This window comes from Salvelinus namaycush, chromosome 36 (assembly GCF_016432855.1).
Source record: "Salvelinus namaycush isolate Seneca chromosome 36, SaNama_1.0, whole genome shotgun sequence".
Taxonomy (NCBI): Eukaryota; Metazoa; Chordata; class Actinopteri; order Salmoniformes; family Salmonidae; genus Salvelinus; species Salvelinus namaycush.
The window spans coordinates 8,399,989-8,410,833 of record NC_052342.1 but is presented as its reverse complement, the minus strand read 5'-3'; positions in this window follow the sequence as shown (position 1 = coordinate 8,410,833).

The window sequence follows — 10,845 nt, the reverse complement described above, 5'->3', positions numbered from 1 at the left end:
TTCACAACAATTGAACCACTCTCCTTGACGTTCTTGATGATCCGATAAATGGTTGATTTAGGTGCAATCTTACTGGCAGCAATATCCTTGCCTGTGAAGCCCTTTTTGTGCAAAGCAATGATGACGGCACGTGTTTCCTTGCAGGTAACCATGGTTGACAGAGGAAGAACAATGATTCCAAGCACCACCCTCCTTTTGAAGCTTCCAGTCTGTTATTCGAACTCAATCAGCATGACAGAGTGATCTCCAGCCTTGTCCTCGTCAACACTCACACCTGTGTTAACGAGAGAATCACTGACATTATGTCAGCTGGTCCTTTTGTGGCAGGGCTGAAATGCAGTGGAAATGTTTTTTGGGGATTCAGTTCATTCGCATGGCAAATAGGGACTTTGCAATTAATTGCAATTCACCTGATCACTCTTCATAACATTCTGGAGTATATGCAAATTGCCATCATACAAACTGAGGCAGCAGACTTTGTGAAAATGTATATTTGTGTCATTCTCAAAACCTTTGGCCACGACTGTACACCTTTGATTTGGTCAACAAGCCTCCCCTTTGATTTTCTACAAATATTTATCAAATTACAGCTGTGTTTATAGCACTGGTTCCAATCCAAATGCCAATGCCGTTTAACAAACTCCAGACGGTTTTTGTTTCTTAATCCCTTCCAAAAGCATTGAAGATCATTTTCAAGTTCCATTTCAAGTTATAAAACAAATCTGCCCTACTGCCTATCAAGACACTGATGGAGGAACCCATCTCTATTTATGTAATCCCAATCATTTCCCATTTTAAATATTTGGGAATATATACACTGCTCAAAAAAATAAAGGGAACACTTAAACAACACAATGTAACTCCAAGTCAATCACACTTCTGTGAAATCAAACTGTCCACTTAGGAAGCAACACTGATTGACAATAAATTTCACATGCAGTTGTGCAAATAGAATAGACAAAAGGTGGAAATTATAGGCAATTAGCAAGACACCCCCAATAAAGGAGTGGTTCTGCAGGTGGTGACCACAGACCACTTCTCAGTTCCTATGCTTCCTGGCTGATGTTTTGGTCACTTTTGAATGCTGGCGGTGCTTTCACTCTAGTGGTAGCATGAGACGGAGTCTACAACCGACACAAGTGGCTCAGGTAGTGCAGCTCATCCAGGATGGCACATCAATGCGAGCTGTGGCAAGAAGGTTTGCTGTGTCTGTCAGCGTAGTGTCCAGAGCATGGAGGCGCTACCAGGAGACAGGCAAGTACATCAGGAGACGTGGAGGAGGCCGTAGGAGGGCAACAACCCAGCAGCAGGACCGCTACCTCCGCCTTTGTGCAAGGAGGAGCAGGTGGAGCACTGCCAGAGCCCTGCAAAATGACCTCCAGCAGGCCACAAATGTCCATGTGTCTGCTCAAACGGTCAGAAACAGACTCCATGAGGGTGGTATGAGGGCCCGACGTCCACAGGTGGGGGTTGTGCTTACAGCCCAACACCGTGCAGGACGTTTGGCATTTGCCAGAGAACACCAAGATTGGCAAATTCGCCACTGGCGCCCTGTGCTCTTCACAGATGAAAGCAGGTTCACACTGAGCACATGAGCACATGTGACAGAGTCTGGAGACGCTGTGGAGAACGTTCTGCTGCCTGCAACATCCTCCAGCATGACCGGTTTGGCGATGGGTCAGTCATGGTGTGGGGTGGCATTTCTTTGGGAGGCCGCACAGCCCTCCATGTGCTCGCCAGAGGTAGCCTGACTGCCATTAGGTACCGAGATGAGATCCTCAGACCCCTTGTGAGACCATATGCTGGTGCGGTTGGCCCTGGGTTCCTCCTAATGCAAGACAATGCTAGACCTCATGTGGCTGGAGTGTGTCAGCAGTTCCTGCAAGAGGAAGGCATTGATGCTATGGACTGGCCCGCCCGTTCCCCAGACCTGAAACCAATTGAGCACATCTGGGACATCATGTCTCGCTCCATCCACCAACGCCACGTTGCACCACAGACTGTCCAGGAGTTGGCGGATGCTTTAGTCCAGGTCTGGGAGGAGATCCCTCAGGAGACCATCCCCCACCTCATCAGGAGCATGCCCAGGCGTTGTAGGGAGGTCATACAGGCACGTGGAGGCCACACACACTACTGAGCCTAATTTTGACTTGTTTTAAGGACATTACATCAAAGTTGGATCAGCCTGTAGTGTGGTTTTCCACTTTAATTTTGAGTGTGACTCCAAATCCAGACCTCCATGGGTTGATAAATTTGATTTCCATTGATCATTTTTGTGTGATTTTGTTGTCAGCACATTCAACTATGTAAAGAAAAAAGTATTTAATAAGAATATTTCATTCATTCAGATCTAGGATGTGTTATTTTAGTGTTCCCTTTATTTTTTTGAGCAGTGTATATTTCCTTCCTTAGATAAAACCATTGCCAGAAACGTTAACAAATAAATTGAATCTGACCTCAGTAGATGGACTAACATCCCAGTTGCTTTAACCGGCAGAATATCTATTGTCAAAATGAATATATCGCCACGGTTGAATTTCTGTAGTTCAATGCTTCCCTTGTCTTCCGGGATAGAATCCATAGTGCGGTTTCGCATTGTAAGCGAGCCCGGAAAAAATTAGGGAACGACACAGGAGGACTATCCGTACCAAACTTTAAATTGTATTTCCAGGCGCTAGCATTTCGTCCCATCCTAAATTGATTTAGACATGATTCTTCCGCCCAATGGCTGAGTATAGAGATGAATATGGTGTCTCCTGTCGCCATGGAAGAGGTGGTATTCACTGATACACAACATGACCAAAAGAATGCGGACACCTGCTCGTCGAACATCTCATTTCAAAATCATGGGCATGAATATGGAGTTGCCCCCCCACCCCTAGCTGCTATAACATCCTCCACTCTTCTGGGAAGGCTTGCCACTTTTTTTTGCTGTGGGGACTTGCTTCCATTTAGCCACAAGTGAGGTTAGTGAGGTTGGGCACTGATGTTGGGTGATTAGGCCCGGCTCACAATCGGCGCTCAAATTCATCCCAACGATGTTCGATGGGTCTGAGGTCAGGGCTCTGTGCAGGCAGTCAAGTTCTTCCATACCGATCTTGACAAACCATTTCTTTATGGACTGTGCTTTGTGCAAGGGGGCATTGTCATGCTGAAACAGGAAAAGACCTTCCCCAAACTGTTGCCATAAAGTTGGAAACACAGAATTGTCTAGAATGTCATTATATGCTGTAGAGTTAAGATTCCCGTTCACTGGAACTAAGGAGCCCGAACTGTGAAAAACAGCCCCAGACCATTATTCCTCCTCCACCAAACTTTACAGTTGGCACTATGCATTCGGGCAGGTAGCGTTCTCCTGGCAGCTGCCAAACCCAGATTTGTCCATTGGACTGCCAGATGGTGAAGCGTGATTCATCACTCCAGAGAACGCGTTTCCACTGCTCCAGAGTTCAATGGCGGCGAGCTTTAAACCACTCCAGCCGACGCTTGGCATTGCGCATGGTGATCTCAGGCTTGTGTGCGGGTGCTCGGCCATGGAAACCCATTTCATGAAGCTCCCGACGAACGGTTCTTGTGCTGACGTTCCAGAGGCAGTTTGAACTCGGTAATGAGTGTTGCAACTGAGGACAGAGAATTTTTCAACGCTACGTGCTTCAGCACTCGGCGGTCCCGTTCTGTGAGCTTGTGTGGCCTACCACTTCGCAGGTGAGCCATTGTTGCTCCTAGACGTTTCCACTTCAGAATAACAGCACTTACAGTTGACCGGGGCAGCTCTAGCAGGGCAGAAATTCTATGAACTGACTGGTTGGAAAAGGGGCATCCTATGACAGTGGCACGTTGAAAGTCACAGAGCTCTTCATTAAGGCCATTCCACTGCCAATGTTTATCTATGGAGATTGCATGGCTGTGTGCTCAATTTGATACACCTGTCAGAAACGGTGTGGCTGAAATAGCTGAATCCACTAATTTGAAGGGTTGTCCACATACTTTTGTATATATAGTGTAAACTACGCTTTGGTCATATTATTTCTCACACAATGTCTATTTGGCACAAGCATGCCCATACTCTGTTTCACAATAGCTCCTTGCAATCTGAAGGGACATCTTTTGCATCCCCCCAATGATCCAAATGTGGAATCCATACCCTTGCCAATAGCATGGACAGTAATGGTTTGAGAACATTCCAAGATTTGAAAGACACACACTTTACCAGGCAAATCCTTTTTTATATCTACAACTTAGGTCAGCTATGCTGGCCTATGGAGTCCCTTGGGAAACCCAACTACCGAACCATCCAGTGATGGGATTTATAAATAAATGATCTGCGCTCCCGAAAGGACTGGTCTCTATAATTTATAAACAACTTTTGGAAAGCTCATATTGCGAGCTAACCATTAAAAAAGTATGGTCCACAGATTTAATTGTATCTGAACAACCCTTTAATTTAACAGAATATGGAAAAATATGACCTTGGCATCCATAATCTGAACCATCAATTTATACATTTTAAGTTTGTTCACAGACTGCATTTAACACCAAGGAAACATTTGACCATGAAATTCACATAAGCAGTGGCGGATTTAGGTATAGGCGACATGCGCGGCATCTTACTGGGGGCGGCACGGGGCGCCCGCACAAAAAAATTGGATTAGTGACATTTGCGCGATCGGTTTTCTATCGCTCGTTTGCACGTCACGTCAATGATATCATGTCACCGTGTGGGACTGTGGGTCAATTAACCTTGTCGGAGTGGGCGCCCTGATTCTAGTTTGTGAGCTAGGCAGGCTACTGCCTGGGAAGGTCTCCCACTCAGAAGTACGAGATGGGGAGAGGGGCGGGGGTAGGTTGACCTCAGGTCTCCCCACTGGAAGCCCGGGGTAGGGGGAGCGGGGGAATCTATCAAATAGCGCACCTCTAACTTTGTACAGTACTAATGCAATTAGTACAATGTCACACTTTGAAATGCTACCAAATAAACCACAATTCATAATACTGTGAATATATAGTTTCACAGACATATCGTTGCATTTTTCTCCCAGGTTCTCCCAGGGAGCCATACAAGCTAGAACCGCCACTACCCATAAGTCAGGCAGGCACATTCCTTCATATGATGTGGGAGCGCCCTGCAGTTAAATGTTTCTGGGACAAAATTAGGAAATTAATTTCGAAGTGCATGAATGTAAATATTAAATGCTTTGCATCTTTTATGTGACTTAACGATGATAGCTCCTTGAATCTCTCAATCAATGATAGACGAATACTGCTGGCAGACAGCACTGCCGCAAAAAAAATATGTTGGCTCACTCTCTCCCAATTTGCAAGTGGATACAGTTACTATTAGAAGTTACAACATTAGAATTATTGACAGTGAGAATGAATGGGGCTAGTCAAGGAACCATTGAGGCCTGGACAAATATACTTGACTGTAAAGAATAACCTCAGCTAAAGCCCAACACATACAAAAAAAGGGGTGGAAAGCATGGTTTTAGGGTGTGGCCCACAGCTAAATATGATATGAACTGAATATTAAAATGTGAATTTGTACCATGGTCTGACAAACACCGCTATAGGTTGGCCACCTTCCACCGCAGATGTGGAAGGCCGACATAGAAGGATGTGGTGGATTGAGACACAGCCCATGCAAAAAGCTTATATCTCTAGCTTAAACTGACAGATTGTATTTTTATTTTATTTACTTTTACCCCTTATTCTCCCCAATTGGTAGATACAGTCTTGTCCCATCGCTGCAACTCCCCTACGGACTCGGGAGAGTCGAAGGTTGAGAGCCATGCGTCCTCCGAAACACGACCCTGCCAAGCCACACTGCTTCTTGACACACTGCTTGCTTAACCCGGAAGCCAGCCGCACCAATGTGTTGGAGGAAACACCGTCCAGCTGGTGACCGAAGTCAGCTTGCAAGTGCACGGGCCACGCCACAAGGAGTCGCTAGAGCGCGATGAGACAAAGAAGTCCCGGCCGGCCAAACCCTCCCCTAACCCGGACGACGCTGGGCCAATTGCGCACCACCTCACGGGTCTCCCAGTCACGACCGGCTATGACACAGCCTGGGATCGAACCTGGGTCTGTAGTGACTGCTGCACCACTCTGGAGGCATCAACTGACAAATTTTGATGGGGATTTTTTATTATGTTACTTAGATTGACGTACGGGTGAGTCAATAGATTCTTAAAGATTAACCACTGCATATGGGAATCGGCTCAATGGCAAATTGTTTTTGTGGGTTCAATGCATGATCATTTCGTTTTTTTTGTCAATCTCAACTACACAGAGATGTGCTTGGTGTTAAAGAGTGTGTGGTTCAGGGGTTGAATCTCAACCTCCTGAAGACTAGGTTTATGGTTCAAACCTCATTTTGTGCGTTTCCACCACTGTCAATGTCATACAAAATACATCTGAAGAAGGCCATTGAAGGCCTAAAGCGTCAATCTTTTAAACTTGATAAATAAAACGACACTTTTTTATGGTGAGCGAGCGTTGCGCCTTTTCCTTTCCAATGATGTTTACACATTTTTAGGTTGCGCCTCAACTCACGTTGGTTGAGCACCCTCTAATTCTTTCCAGATGTCATACAAACAGAAAGATATACTATACAAAATGTGTGGAGTAGGCAGGAGGGAACTTGGAGGAAAATGCCATTTTATGAAATGAAAACTCTCCTTCACTCGCGTGTCATCAGGCAAATTACATTTACAGTGGTGGATCCCAAAAGAAATGTGTAAAGTTCAGAGCTACAACTAAATTTTAAAACATCTGGGGGTCCCCGAAGAGAGGTTTGAGAACCACTGCTGTAGATGTCTGCTCATTTGGAAATTACCTTGAAATGTTAAGCACGCTACTATGCGGTTAGGATTAAATCCCAGCCAAACTTTGAAATTAGCTGAGGTTGGAGATATTCCACACCCTTTCCACCTGTTCTAAAAAATAAAATAACCAATCACATTCGTTTCTGCCCTCAGAACAAGATGGAATAAGAAAAACTTCAATCTGCCATTTATTTTGACAGACACTTGAGTGCAGGTGTATTTTTCTCAAAAAAATACCTTAACATTTGGAAAACACAAATGATACAAAACAGCTTCCATTGCCACAAAGCATTTACATTTTTGACCCATTTGCTTAATGCACACACTGAGCACCATCCATAAACAGCGTGAAAAGAGTCAAAACCGTACTCAACCCATGAACAAATACGAATTACACTAGAACGCTATTTCCTTGATAGTGATCATGCTGGACACACAAACACAGAATAGTATATTATTGTAGACAGAATAGTACAGTAAATGAAAATACAATAATCAAACATTGTATATGAAATTGAAACACAGCAATACGACACTACTTCAATGCTTTATGATAAGAATGGAGAAGTCATCGACAGATACTTTGTGCGTCCAACATGGTTCCCTATTCGCCCAAAAGTAGTGCACTATAACAGGAAACTATTTTGGACACAGGCATTTTGACAGTGCAGCTAGAGATAGTTGGATATAAAGGCACTTTTGTGAACCACAACCCCACCCCGTTGAGGGCCACACCCATGTTATTCATCGAGACACACCGATAAGTAAAATGAAGGCTAAAGCTTTGTTTCATGGATAACCGCTCTTGGTGACAACTTCACCACTTTTTCACTGAGCTGTTAATTTACTCCTCCCAATCACATGGTTACATTCCAATGTACATACTAGTTTACTATTTAGGATTAAGTAATGTATTGTCAATGCATTCTAAGTGGTAAGCAAGTGGACATTGAAACAAAGACATCCCATTCTATTAAACAGCAGTTCATAAGGATATACAGTTGAAGTCGGAAGTTTACATACACCTTAGCCAAATGCATTTAAACTCAGTTTTTCACAAATTCTGACATTTAATCCTAGTAAAAATTCCCTGTTTTAGGTCAGTTAGGATCACCACTTTATTGTAAGAATGTGAAATGTCAGAATAATAGTAGAGATAATGATTTATTTCAGCTTTTATTTATTTCATCACATTCGCAGTGGGTCAGAAGTTTCCATTCACTCAATTACTATTTGGTAGCAATGCCTTTAAATTGTTTAACTTGGGTCAAATGTTTCAGGTAGCCTTCCACAAGCTTCCCACAATAAGTTGGGTGAATTTTGGCCCATTCCTCCTGACAGAGCTGGTGTAACTGAGTCAGGTTTGTAGGCCTCCTTGCTCGCACACGCTTTTTCAGTTCTGCCCACAAATGTTCTATAGGATTGAGGTCAGGGCTTTGTGACGGCCACTCCAATACCTTGACTTTGTTGTCCTTAAGACATTTTGCCACAACTTTGGAAGTATGCTTGGGGTCATTGTCCATTTGGAAGACCCATTTGCGACCAAGCTTTAACTTCCTGACTGATGTCTTGAGATGTTGCTTCAATATATCCACATCATTTTGCTTCCTCATGATGCCATCTATTTTGTGAAGTGCACCAGTCCCTCCTGCAGCAAAGCACCCACACAACATAATGCTGCCACCCCCGTGCTTCACTGTTGGGATGGTGTTCTTCGGCTTGCAAGCCTCCCGCATTTTCCTCCAAACATAATGATGATCATTATGGCAAAACAGTTCTATTCATGTTTCATCAAACCAGAGGACATTTCTCCAAAAAGTACAATCTTTGTTCCCATGTGCAGTTGCAAACCGTAGTCTGGCTTTTTTATGGCGGTTTTGGAGCAGTAGCTTCTTCCTTGCTGAGCAGCCTTTCAGGTTATGTGGATATAGATACTTTTGTACCTGTTTCCTCCAGCATCTTCACAAGGTCCTTTGCTGTTGTTCTGGGATTGATTTGCACTTTTCACACCAAAGTACGTTCATCTCTAGGAGACAGAACGCGTCTCTTTCCTGAGCGGTATGACAAATGCGTGGTCCCATGATGCAAGTTTATACTTGCGTAGTATTGTTTGTACAGATGAATGTGGTACCTTCAAGCGTTTGGAAATTGCTCCCAAGGATGAACCAGACTTATGGTCTACAATTTTTTGTCTGAGGTCTTGGCTGATTTCTTTTGATTTTCCCATGATGTCAAGCAAAAAGGCACTGAGTTTGAAGGTAGGCCTTGAAATACATCCACAGGTACACCTCCAATTGACTCAGGCTAATTTACATAATTTATCAGAAGCTTCTAAAGCCATGACATAATTTTCTGGAATTTTCCAAGCTGTTTAAAGGCACAGTCAACTTAGTGTATGTAAACCTCTGACCCACTGGAATTGTGATACAGTGAATTATAAGTGAAATAATCTGTCTAAACAATTGTTGGAAAAATTACTTATATCATGCACATTGTAGACGTCCTAACCCACTTGCCAAAACTATAGTTTGTTAACAATACATTTTTGGAGTGGTTGAAAAACGAGTTTTAATGACTCCAACCTAAGTGTATGTATACTTCTGACTTCAACTGTATGCCGGACAAGTACACTCCCCACAACCTTTGTAAGGTATGCCTTCAATAATATAATAACATGGTTACAAGGGAAAGTAAAGTGTTTCCCTGACTGGGGTTTTCCGGGCTATATGAGGTCAGACAGTTAAAAGCGCTGCATGGTCAATCCGACTTTTGAATTGGCATTTATGGTGATACAGTACAGCCTCTGCAGAAGTCAGTGCATTCTAACTTATTGTGCTCCACGGAACAGCGCAGAGCTGTTGTGAAGGGAGTTGTCAAGAAAGTGAGTTTGTGTTTATACAGGACCTCCCGCCCTCAACTTCAGTCAACCAGTTATGTCAATATAGAGCTATACGGAGCCCTCCGCATTGTTACAAAATTTGAGAGGCACAAGGCTATGCAGTGCGGAGCTTGATTTGGCCTCTGCATGACTCCACAGGCTCTGCAACAGCGTCACACCCTCCATACAAAACCTCCGAGCACATTTTCAGATCAAGCTAAAATTAACTTTTGGCCCCATGTTCTTTAACCTCAACTTCCCCGTCAGTCTCACTCTCTGTCGTCCGTTGCCCTCATCTCTTGTTTTTGTTGTCCTTCCTCAACTTTCCTATATTATTTTCCTCTTTCAGTGCCTCAACTCTACCACTCAGTTTTACTTGTTGTCTATTGGCACAGATCCAACCCTATGGTTTACTCCCATCTTTAGAGGAAGGAGGAATGAGGGAGGGCGAGAGTGAGGGAGGAAAAACTGAGTCAGTCCCCAGAGCTCCAGCACAGACCATGAACAGTGCACTGTAAACACAGCTTCAATGCAGAAATAGTCAAGAGAAAGAGGCAGGGAAAAAATTGCCTTGTCCTATACTGTAGTATATTCTTCTTTATGGCAACAAACAATAGAAGAGTCTCACATACAGCATGGGACAAGACAAGGAGCACTTCAGAGTACATAAACATATCCATCTACAAATATCCCATATTTCATTAGCCTGTAAATGTAGTACAAGCATTCCAAGTCAGAATTAGTCTTCTCCCATTAATGGTCCCTCAAACTACTCTAGTTTTCACCATAAATCATAATACAGGTGTACTTTGTATGTTTATGTACACTACCGTTCAAAAGAATAGACTGACGAGTTTCAGAAGAAAGTTCTTTGTTTCTGGCCATTTTGAGCCTGTAATCGAACCCACAAATGCTGACGCTCCAGATACTCAACTAGTCTAAAGAACGCCAGTTTTATTGCTTCTGTAAATCAGCACAACAGTTTTCAGCTGTGCTAACATAATTGCAAAATGGTTTTCTAATGATCAATTAGCCTTTTAAAATGATCAACTTGGATTAGCTAACACAACGTGCCATTGGAACACAGGAGTGATGGTTGCTGATAATGGGCCTCTGTACGCCTAGATATTCCATTACAACATC